Genomic DNA, 12,757 nt, shown 5'->3' on the forward strand with positions numbered 1-12,757 from the left:
TAATAAAAATTATATTATATACTGCATCTCTTCATGTTACTTACATAGATTTCTATTTCTATTCATAGTTTGGTATTATATCTTTATATCTCTATATATTTATTACATATTTCTGTATGTCTATTTACATTTCTATAGTACTTATATTATTTAAAATAAAACCCCTGCCTCTAACCAAATAAAAAGCAAAGACACCCCTTTATTTAAAACACATTTAAAATTTTAAAAATAATTTTGTTTGTCATAATTCTATTCACATCTATATTTGTAATTTTCATTTGTTATATTTATAGATATTATATATATTGGAGAGAATACCTTTTTATTTAATAATAGGTATATTCTTTTGACACAATAGATTTCTTTTACTGATATTGATATATATTAAATATTTATTGATATCGACATATAGATGATATATTTGGATTTCTAGTTTTATATTTTTTATGAAATCTCCAGCCTATACCCCAATAAAAGCCAAAAAATCCCCAATTTATTTAAACTATATTTAAACATAAATCCTGTCACGGCTGCATTGCACAGCAGTGCCCCAAACTAATCTGACACTTGTTCATCTCCTGGACTTGAATCTGAACCCGCTCACCTTGATCGCACCTGGCAGAACCATTTTCGTACCTTTTTCTGGCATGTCTTGGGTTTTTTCTTGAATTTTTTGTGGCCTTTATTGCCTCTCTTTCTTGCCTTGTTTCTTGATTTTTTTTCTGGCACTTCTTGGGTTTTTTTCTTCGTTTCTTCTTGCCCATCTTGGTGTTTTTTCTGGTTTTTCCTTGCCCCCCCTTGGTTTGTTTTTTTTTTTCAGTTTATTTTTTTTCCCTGTTTTTTTTTTTTTTCTGTGGTATTTCTGGGATTTTTCTTGCCCATCTTGGATTTTTCAGGGAGGGGGGGTGTTTCTCGCCCATCCCGAGGTATTTTCTGTGGCTTTGTTTTTTGTTGGTTTCTTTTTTCTTTTCTTTTTATTTTTTTCCCTAGGTTTCTCCTTGCCCTCTTGGTTTTGGGGTTTTTTTTGTCTGTCTTCCTTCTTTCCTCCCTTCCTTCCTGTCCTTCCTTCTTTCTTCCTTTCATTTCCTTTCCTTATTTTCTTTTTTTCTTTTTCTTTCTTTCTTTCTTTCTTTCTTTCCCTGCACTTCTAATCTTGGTTTTCCTTTCTAGCTTTAGAATAAAAAAGCAGCAGTAGTAACTTTCAGGCTACCTGGGAGTAAAAAAAACTCCAAAACGAAAATGATTTAAAGAAAACGATTTATTCCCTGGGAGCCTGAAATTTTCTACAGCTGCACTTGACAGAGAGCTTTTATCCCTTCTTATCGATAGTTGATATTTTATACTTTATACAGCGCCCCCTGCCGTGTGCACCGGCGCACTGCAGGCACAGCGATCCCTGCCGTCTGCACCGGCGCACTGCAGGCACAGCGCCCCCTGTCGTCTGCACAGGCGCACTGCATGCAGAGCGCCGCGGCGTCGTTAGGTTCTGTTGAATGAAACTTGGCTGAATTGGGCTTGCTTCGGCTCTTGGTCTAAACTCGTTTCAGTTCGGCTCTTCGGCTGAACTGCGCACGGTTCGGCTAAACTCGGTCGTATTCGGCACATTGTCTAAATGCGGCTCAAGTCGGCTACAGTCGGCTATCGGTTGCAGTCGGCTATTGTCGGCTCTTGGTGTAAACTGGGCTGTTTTCGGCCGCACTGGGCTCTTGGGTTGCAGTCGGCTGTTTGCGGCCACACTGGGCTCTTCGGTCAAACTCCGCTGTTTCCGGCCACACTCGGCTCTTCGGGGAAACTCGGCTGTTTCCGGCCACAGTGGGCTCTTCGGGGAAACTCGGCTGTTTTCGGCCACACTCGGCTCTTCGGGGAAACTCGGCTGTTTCCGGCCACACTCGGCTCTTCGGTTCTTCGGAACTATTCGGCCCGGCTCGGCTCCCTCAGGGCGGGAAAGCCGACGTGAGAGGACCCCGGCACAGCGAGGCGTTTACCCAGATGCCTCTCACAAACCCGCCAAAATACGCCCGCCCGCGGCGCCGCTGAGCCCACAGCATGTCTCGGGTACACATGAAACGCCACAGAAAAATCCGTCGGGACCGCCATGACGTCGGTATTCCGTGCAGGCAGTGCAGTTAAACACCCACCCGGTCCTCCACTTTCCCGCCCTTTTCGCCGCCATCTTGAGAAGGTCAACCAAAACTCCGCGACATCGCCCACGCGCCACTCCCAAGCTGGCGGCCTCTCGCTGCACGCCTGCAGTACCGCGCTCTGCCCACAAGGCGGCAGCACTGCCGCCCGCCCCAGCCGGGGGCGCAGCGCGCCTCGGGGCTGCGGCAGCGAAGGCGGCAAAAAAGAACAGGGGCGACCCCCGCCGAAAACTGCTCTGAAATAAATGCCCCAAAACAACCGGGAAGAGGGAAAAAAAACTTCTGCCTCTAATCTAATAGGATAAAAGACAAAACAAAACCAAACAAAACACAACACCAAAAAAAAAAAAAAAATTAAAAAAATAATTAAATATTTTTTAAAATATTTTTTCATATTAATATTCACATTTCTATTTACAATGTATATTGATGTACACTGTCCATTTATACATTTCTTTTTATAAATACATTTCTATTCCATATTGCATATATCCCTAAAACTTTAATTTATTTGTATATTTTTATAATTATTTTTACATAGTAAGTATGTATTTCTGTTACTATTTTTACTTCTGTAACACTTGGATTATTTAAAATAAAACCTTTGCCTCCATCCACATTAAAGCCAAAAAGAACCCCTTTCTTCAAAACTGTACTTAAATATTTTTTTAAATTCTATTTTTCAGGTTCATATTCACATTTACATTTAAAATGTATACTTATGTATACTGTTATTTGTATTTTTCATTACATCTCTTCCTATTATTTGTATTTATTTAGATTTTGTGGTTATATAATATATTTATATCTTGATTGTATATCTCAATATTTAGAAATATATAACAATAATAACTACATTCATATGATTTAAAATAAAAACCCTGTCTCTAACACAAGAATAAAAAAGCCCAACCTTTGTTTTAAACAATATTTAAATAGATTTTATCCTCCTGTTCAATTTTTATATTCATATTTGTACTTATAATGTATATTAATGTATATTGCTTACTTATGCATTTATCTTTACCAATGTCAATTTATAAATAAATTTATATTCTATATTACATCCGATGCGAGTAGGTATTTATATTTTTTATATATTTTTATTCATATTTTTTATATTGATTAAATATTTCTGCGTCAAGATTTTTACTTCTGGAACACTTATAATATTCAAAATAAAAACCCTGCCTCTACTTAAATAAAAGCCAAAACATTCCCTTTCTCTTAAACTATATTTACATATTTTTATATTTATATTCCCATTTATAATTTATATTGCCATATAATGTTATTTATATTCTATACTACAACTCTTCCTATTACTTACATATATTTATATTTAAATTTATAGTCATAGTTTAGCAATTTCTCTTTATATATTTATTATATCTTTCTATCTTAAGATCCACATTTCTATATTACTTATATTATTTAAAATAAAACTCCTGCCTCTAACCAAATAAAAACCAAGGACACCCCTTTATTTGAACCAGATTTAAAATTTAGGAAGTAAATTTATTTTTCAAAATTATAATGATATTTATATGGATAGTTTTATTTATTCTATTCATAGATATTATATATATTAGAGAGAATACCTTCTAATATAATCATAGATATATATTTTCTGTATTATATATATATTTTTTACTTATATTTATTTAAATTAAATATGTATAGATATTTGTATTTCTATATATATTTGTATATCTGAATTTATATTGTATTTCTATCATTTATTTAAAAACCCCAGCCTATAACCTAAAAAAAACCACAATTTACTTTAACTCCATTTAAATATTTTTATATCTACAATCTATATTTATATATCTTTGTGTATATATATATATATAAAACAGACTATCATTTACCTATACGATAATATGTTCCAATTATATACCATATATTATAGTTCTATGTATGTATCTGTTATCTATATTTATGTTTACCACTCTAATTTTATATTTATTTTTAAATTTATATTTATTTCTATTTTCATCTCTACATTCAACCATGTCAGTTCATTAACCCGACGCACCAGAGCCACAACAATACTGTACCTTTGTCAGCGCCGGCACGCAGCACACGCCCATCCCACCGCAGCACCTCAAAACAAAACCTATTTCTATTACTAACGGAACAAACATCCCACAACACTGAACCCTAATAAAAACTCAAATAAACCTAACTGTAAACAAATTTTAAATCCCACTATAAAGTAGCCCAAAACCTCCGCACATGCTCATCATAAACTTCCTCCTAAACCAGTATCTCAAAAACCCCAAAAAACTCAAATACACCTTGAAAATGACACAACTGCTAATAAAAACAAACACCCAATAAAAATTAAATCAAACCAACTCACTAGACTCAAAACTGTACAACTGACCCTAAACATTACTAAAAAAAGTCCCCAAAGCTCTACCTTTTTGCTAATGCACAAATAATAACCTATAATCTATAAAAGTTCTTTGAAAAAATTAAAAAAAAACCACCATGAAAATAAAAAACCTAAACCATTAAATTACTAAAAAACATCACTACCTAAATTAAAAAACGTGTTGCCTATAAAAACCCACCATATAAATGCCCCTGTCCCAAAAAATAAAAATAAAATAACTGTCAAACCAGAAAGAAATCAGAACTTAGGAACACCAAAACCATAGCGTTCAAGAAGTCACACTACATCCCTCATCATACACCAACTACAAACAACATAAAACAATACAATGAATTCTTAAAAACCACCTTAAGACCACTACATTGAAAAACATTTCAAAAATTAAAAACTGCATTTAACAAAAGCCATCTAATAAATTCACACCCAAACCTCCAGCAGCCCAGCTGGCCCTACCAAAGCTCTAGGTTCATACATACAGTAAACAAAACCAAAATCCCAGTAATACCCATCAGAAATCTATGAAAGAATCCTATTGAAATTAATCCTGCTTCAAATACAAACCAACCCATCCAGAAAGTCAGCTTCACTCAATAAACAATTTACACAGACTTAATACTACCAAGAAATGAAACAACACACCATATACCACCAATGAATATCATAGTGAAGGAAAAAAAAACCACTACATTTTTTCCTTTTTGTTTTTTAAACTAACTTCTTTTATTAGCTAGAACAAAAGATTTTGCCAGGACTGTAACAACAACAACAACTTCTTTTGCTTCTTCTCCTTCTGAAATGTCCCTTCTCACTCCCAAATTCCTTTCAACGCCTGAGTTTACATCCAAGCAAAAAAGCAAAATTCCTGCACTCGTGCGTCCGATGCTCCTGTCAGATTCTCTCTTTCCCTCCACATCTTCTTACACTTTCAGTCTTCACGCTGTCCCGCCGTGATGAGTCTGACAGAAGAATTGGCACATGTTAACAGAGCATTTCCCTCCCTCCCTCTGCTTTCCTCAGCGCATTTCAATCCATCCCAGGCCTGCGGTGATGCACGCTCACCCCAAAGCTCACAGCAAGCGTGCAGCAGCTCAGGCTCACTCGGCTCCAGGGCCCAGAGCCTGCAGGCCCTGCAGCTGCCACACGGATGGACCTGGTTCCCTCCCCGGGTGCCCAGAGGGAAACCTGAGGGCAGGCGTCCACCCCGAGGGGGCACCCGCAGCCCCGGGCAGGCATGGAGTCGCCGGCTGCTCTCTGGGGACGACACCCTCCCTGCAGGCCACACTGCCTCGGCCTCTCCCTCCCTGGGGGACAGGCACCTCCAGGGTCTGTGACCAGCCCCCTTCCGTCAGCATCCAGGGGCTCTGTCAGAGCCACAGGGCTCAATTCGTGGGGAGTACCGATGGCACACAAATGGCAGCCCGAGGAAATCGTGTTCTGGCCTCTAAGTGCTTGGGACAGGGTCTGATTTTTTGTTTTGTACTTGTATGAAGCTTAGTACAACAGGGCTCTGATGGATGACATGGCAACACAGAATTAAAAACTCCTCGATAGGATTACATGGACTTCTAGGAAAAGACAAAAGCTTAGGACCCTTCTGAAATCTACTTTTAATCCAAAGCACGGGGATTGTCAGCATGCTGCACCTTCCAGCTTTTCAAAGCAGCTTCCCGCTGAAGACCAGGAAACATTGATTTCTACAGAAACAATGGGCAACCCCCAGGCTAATCTCAGCACTACTGTTTAATAGGGGACCTGCCAGCGTGCCAGTCCAGCTTCAAGTGTGCTTTACTTCAGTCTAACATCCCCACAAAATTCTTCTCACAACTTCCAACCCTGAAATCTTATTTTCCCCTAAAAGCTTCTCTTCATTAGCAATTTCCAAGTAACATGGTATTTTTACAACATTCAAAAATGTCATGCTGGACTGTGCTAGAGAGTAATCTGCAAATATAAGCTTAGCAAAGTTTGAATTGACTTGTCCAGAGAAAAAAACTACAAGTGAACACCTACACCTGCCTACAAAGAGCTAACAAGCCCCTGGCAGCTGCCAGCATCAAAGCACAGCGGATGTCTCTAATACAGGGTAAGGATAACAATATCACCTTCTGTTCTCTCCAGCTTCTTTTCCCTGCAGTCCTATTTTGCTTCTTATGATTTTTTTAGTCCCCGTATCTTCTTGGACAGCACTGAGCCCGACGACAAGGACACGAGAGTCTTTCCCTGCCGGGCGGAGAGAACCAGGAAAACAGTTAAAATAAGAACAGGGCAGTTTGAAATTCATACTTGCAACGAGAAGCAGCGCCTAACCAACAGAACAAAAGTAAACAAAGCACGACACCTCCCTGGGGACAGAAGACTCACAAACTCTCCAGGATTTACAATTCTAGCCACCAACCCCTTCAGGACAGCAGCCAAGTGTCCCACGGGGTGGTGCTGCACCAAAGAACCATCTGAGAGGTTCCAAAGAGTGAAATGCACAATATTTTGCAAAGACAAAAAATCTTGAAAATAACAAAAATACAATAGATGTAAACTACAGGGCAAGAGTACAAGTGTTACCTTTGGGAGCTGGAACCATCCAGGTGAGCACCTGATAACTGGATCCTCACCAGAGTTTGAACCCTTCAGGACACAGAAGGGTTTTCCCCAGGAATTTCACAGACTGAGTTTTGACAGAAGCACGCTCGCCGGATCCTCAGAAACGTCGCCCATTCTCCAGGCGTCTGGAGAGAACTGCAAATGGCTCTCACGTAGTTGGAGCTGGTTCTGTAAGGTCTCAGGGTGAATTTCACCAGATGCAACCAAATTGGGCAACTCCCAGTGGGACAGAAGGAACCCAAAGCTTGGGTAAGCAGAGCTGCAGCAAATACTGAGGAAACAAACATAACAGCGTAAAAAATAATAAACCATCCTTTTTTTTCTCTTGCTTTTGTTTTTTTTTTTTCTTATTCAGATCAGCATAGCAATTAAAGAGAAGGTGAAAAACTCACCATTACTGAACATTTCATCACCTGTAAGCTGAGCATCCTTAGCATAGGGGACTCCAAAGTTAAAATTCACCGATCCCTGGGAAATGAAACCAAATATCGTATGGTAAACAATCAAACAGCAGACATAAAAATTTGTTTCCTCTAAGGACTTTCAGGGACGTATGTATCTTTGCATTACACATTAGAACATACACTTTATACCATCACCTAATACATAATAATTCACCTTTAAATTCTGATAGTATAGCATGAATTTTTAACTTAAACTGGTGATCTATCATTATTCAGTTGGTGCCTAAAGTTATTTCTGCTGTCACGTTCAAAAAAACATGAATTTTTTTTACTGGAATGAGCAATTGATTTCAAAGTCATCACAAGCCCACCAAAACACAAAGCTGGCTTCACTGGACGGGTCTGTGAGCTAGAAGTAGTTAGGCTTGTACTTCCCTCTTGTTCTTCCAGAACCAATAAATGCTGTCAACAAAACCAGGATCTTTAGCCCACTGCTGTGAAAGATTCTACAAGGATGATGGTTTGATTTGTGTTTAGAAGTTTTGATTTGAAATGGCCAGTCCAATGGATAAAGACAGTTTAAGTGGTATTACATTACTATTGTTATTATTTCTATTATGATTTTTACTAGTACTACTACTATTATTATCACCTGCTACTGGAAGAAACAAACCAGTAGTACCTATACTTAATTACTTTTATTTCCAGAAAATAATAAAGAAAAAGAACCAAACCAAAAAAAGTCACTTCCTACCTTTTATATCAAGGGATGAAAAATTTCTCTTGGGCTCTTCTCCAATTGATCAAGACTCATAGCACTGAAAGGCAAACAAAACAGTGCTTTACAGAAGGCCAAGTGCACGTTTCAAGGCTGAACCACCAACTGACTGCAGTGACAGCACTTACAACGTGAATCGTTCCCAGAGCCTCTGTTCAATGGAATGTTCTGTGGAACTGCCATTTCTTTCCCAAAACACTAACTTCCAACACTTCCTAAACTTATCTTGTATTTTAAAACCACAGAAGTTAGTGAGACTCTGTGCGGAGGTCAGCTTTAAATTTATTTCCTTCTAAAGCTCAGAGCTCTGTTCCATCACCCTTCCCTTCGGCTCTACACTGGATCATGGTGAGCATTTGAGGAGTGCTCAAGAACCAATTCGATTTCTCTCTTTTTCTAGTTCTCTCTACTCTTAAATAATGCAAGACAAGTCAAATGAAAAATGACAAGTTCAGCATCAAAGTCACACTTTTTCCCTTTGTCTGCTCAAGAACAGGCTCTAAATCCACTTCTTGCTGCCTTCAACGATTAAGACTTGCAAAACCATTTTGACATGTTTTACAGCTTTATCATAAAACCCACAGAACGCAAGCTCTGAATTACAGGAAAAGGTCATTCACAGGCAAATATCTAAAGAGACCACTTACTTGTAAATACATACCTTGATAGAGATCGCACTGAGAACGTTTCTGTGGGACTCTAAGGGAGACATATTTTCTGAGTATCCTGTAAACAAGAAAAGCTACGATATATTACAAGACATCCCCACTTTTTCTACATATTCAAATAGGATTTTTAATAAAAACAATTCAGTTAAAAAAGAAGGAAGAAAATCAAGGTAATTTTACTCAGCTATATTTACTCCCGATTTAGAGGGAAAAAAAAGTCACGGGTGCTGCAAAGAAAAAAAAGTGAACCATAAACGCTTACAGTAGAATTTTAAAACAAGTGCTTGCATAAAAGAATCTTATGGAACGTGAAGTAGAAAAAAAAGTGAAACCACTATCAGACCTGCCTGTTTTCTCACCATTGTACAAGAAAATCCTAAAAGCATTATAAAGTCGCTGCCTGAAACCGGTCATGGGATGTAACCAAGAACAATTGAGGCATTTGCTAATCTAGACAGAAACCTTTTCTGGATGCAAGTGTCAAATCACAAGTTTTGTCTTTCAGAAGCTCGACAATGCTGGAAAGCATTTTCCCTGGGGCTCGGGAGGGCAGGGGCGGAAGGGGGGGTGGCTTTGCAGCTCGCACCTGTGCCATCCGAAGCACACAGCCCGCCCGCTCCCTGCGCTGGGCATTCTCCCGGCCATCTCTGGCTTTACCGCCCAGCGCCGCTCCATCCGCTGTCACGGCACAAAGAGCCACGGGCACTAACGCAGGCAGCAGCCCCGCCATGCCGGCGATACCGCAGCGCTCCCTGCTCGCAGCGCCCAACACGCGGCGGAGCCGCCTCCGCCCGCAGCACCGGCAGCAGCCCGAGGGAGACGGCTGCAGCTCGGGGGCTCCTCCGGCGCCTCCGCCAGCCCGAGGGCGGCCGCCCCACCGGGACCGCGGCAGCGCCCGGCGCCGCTCGCCCGGGGCGGCTCCCGCAGCTCCCGGCCCGCGGCAGCAAAGCACCGCCTCGCCCTCCGCCATCGGCGGGCGGCAGCGCCCCCGCCCCCGGCACCGCTGAGGGAGGCCGAGGAACCGGGCGGACGCTCCTTCCGCGCTGCTCAGCTCCGCGCGGGCGGCCAGACGGAGGCTGCGCCCCTCCAGCGTCGCTGTCCCGCGCGGGAGAGGCGCCGGCAGCTGCGCGCGCACAGCCCCGCGCGGCCGCCTGGCACGCCAGCCACTCATGTGCCGCGTCAGCCGTTGCGTCACACGCCGCGTCGGTAGCACGGCCTGCCGGGAGTTGGAGTCTCGCGATGACAGCCACCGCTCCGTCCCCCGCCACCGGCACCTGCAGTCCCTCCAGGGCATCAAACGGGTCCTTCGCCCCAGGGCGGGGAAGGACCTGAGGCAGCACCGCTCCTCCCCAATGCCCTCTCTTTTTCCCTCCAACTCTTTTTACTTTTTTCACTCTGTTTTTCACCACTTCCCTTCCCTTTTCATTTTCCCTTTCCTTTCCTTTCCTTTCCTTTCCCTTCCCTTCCCCTTTCTTGTATTTCTAATCTTGGTTTACCTTTCCACCTTTAGAATAAAAAAGCAGCAGTAGAAACTTGCAGGCTACCCGAGAGGAAAAAAAAAAAAACTCCAAAACGAAAATGATTTAAAGAAAACTATTTATTCCCTGGGAGCCTGACATTTTCTACTGCTGCACGTGACATAGAGCTTTTATTCCTTCTTATAGATAGTTGATATTTTATATATCTTTATCGTTTATATTGATGTATTATATTAATAACTATATATAATATGCACCTTATTCAAAAAATATACGGGAAATATTTTTTAAATTATTTACCATATCTACTGCTACAACTTATTTTTCCTTATATTTCTAATTTTTATATAAACCTTTAATGTGTTTATGATATACTTCTATACTCATATTTCTACCTTTATATTATTTGTATTTGTAATTTTTACACCAAAACCCCTGCTTTGGCAAAGAAAAAACAAAACCATCCATTATTTTAAACTACCTAAATATTTTTTTATATTTGTATTTGTCATAATATACAACAAATTATAGATATAGATAGATAGATCACATCCGTATTTATATCTATTTTATATCCATTTCCTATAATATTTTTCATAAAATATATGCAGTATCACTTGTATTATATATTGTATCAATTTATGTTATTTTACATTTACAATTTAATATTATTTTTTTAGATATCTGCATATAGTTGCAATACATTTATATACTTGTATTTTTGTTTGGGTTGTATTTACATTTGTATTCTCTATTCATATATCTAAAAACATACACAATACTCTATTAAAATTAGAATAACTTATTGTAACATATAATGACTTATCTTACATGTTAAATTTTAAAAATTGACCGAATATATAAAAATAAAATTGGCTCATTCCCATTGCTACACATCTATTTCTTTTGTTTCAATATAGTTAGAGTCATAATTGCATATTTAAAATCCAATTCCTAAATGAAATGACGAAACAAACAGCATCAAATTCCCACCAATGTCTTCCAAAAACATCAAGATACCTCCAACAGCCAAACAAGTGTCAGCGATAAAACAAAGAACACTCTTTTCAATAACAATTCTCATCACGACAGAAAAATGGAACCAAAATAAAAGAAAATCCTCTAGAAACACACTCAGCAAATTACAAAAGGTACTAAAAAAAAGTCAAACCAATCTACTAAACTCAAGACAGTGCCACTCACCCTGAACGACGTTACTAAAAAAAAACCCAACAAAATTCTACCTCTACACTAACTCAAGGAATAAACAATCCTCTGTAAAAATAACTTTAAAACCTGAACTAATTAACAAAATGGAAAAACATCTCAACCACTAAAAAGTAAGAAATTAACTACCCAAATAAATAAATACTTTAAAAACCCACCATATAAATACCCATGTTCCCAAAAAAAACCCTGATAAACAATACTCAAATACATTAAAAGACAACAACAACAACAAAAAAAGAAAATAAAGAAACCAACAACAAGAATAATACCAAAAACCAGATAAACTTAAATCTGCAACCAAAAAATTATTCCCAACTGAATAAACCCATAGTGCCTCAAGCTATCAAAATAAAAATACCACCTAGAAACAAACACAAAGACTAAAGACAAACGTAACCATAAACAATGTCCCCCAAATTACCCGTAACCATAAAACATACACTACAATCAAATAAACCAAACAAATAAAAGCCCTGGAAGACGATAAACACACATGCAATTATCGAGATTAAAAACCCGCTGCTATGAACGACAGGACGCTTCCCCAAGCCCCCCAAAACAAACACTACACACTCACGCTAATAAAAGCCACCGCAACAGAATTAAAATCCGAACCGCTGCTTCGCGCTACGACCCGTAAAAACCATTGCGCGCCCTTCTAAACATAATACCCCGGCAAAAAAATATATATCCGACTACAAAACCCAATCCGAAACGAACCTTTATCATCCCTACCGGCACCGAGAACCGTGCCCACTCAGGAAGAACACCGTATCCCTTAGCGGACACCCGCTGCAAACCGAACCCAGCGATGCCATCAACGCCTCGAAAGCGCCTCCGAGCCACGGCACCGCCGAACGTGGAGCGGCCGAACCCCGCGCTCGCTGCCGGCCCCGGACGGAGCGCGGCTCCCGGCAGGAAAGCGGCTCCTGCGGCGGCCGCTCCGGCACGCGGGGCCGGCGCCGTCCCGGGGAGCCCCGCCCGCTGCCCCTGCCCGGCGGGGCCGGCACCGGGCCCGGGGCTACCGGCGGCGCCCGAGCCCCGCGCCCGGAGCGG

General features: G+C 40.3%; 1 long non-coding RNA gene across 1 annotated transcript in view; it reads right to left on the reverse strand.

The window, feature by feature from the left end:
- The window catches only part of LOC134432071 (uncharacterized), a 49,249-nt gene extending 36,755 nt beyond the window's left edge, over nucleotides 1-12,494 (reverse strand). The window contains exon 1 of the long non-coding RNA XR_010031209.1: nucleotides 12,437-12,494. This is a non-coding gene — a long non-coding RNA (uncharacterized LOC134432071). The remainder of the gene's footprint in view (nucleotides 1-12,436) is intronic.
- Nucleotides 12,495-12,757: the final 263 nt, after the last annotated feature.

The sequence above is a fragment of the Melospiza melodia genome, chromosome Z, assembly GCF_035770615.1.
Source record: "Melospiza melodia melodia isolate bMelMel2 chromosome Z, bMelMel2.pri, whole genome shotgun sequence".
Lineage (NCBI taxonomy): Eukaryota > Metazoa > Chordata > Aves > Passeriformes > Passerellidae > Melospiza > Melospiza melodia.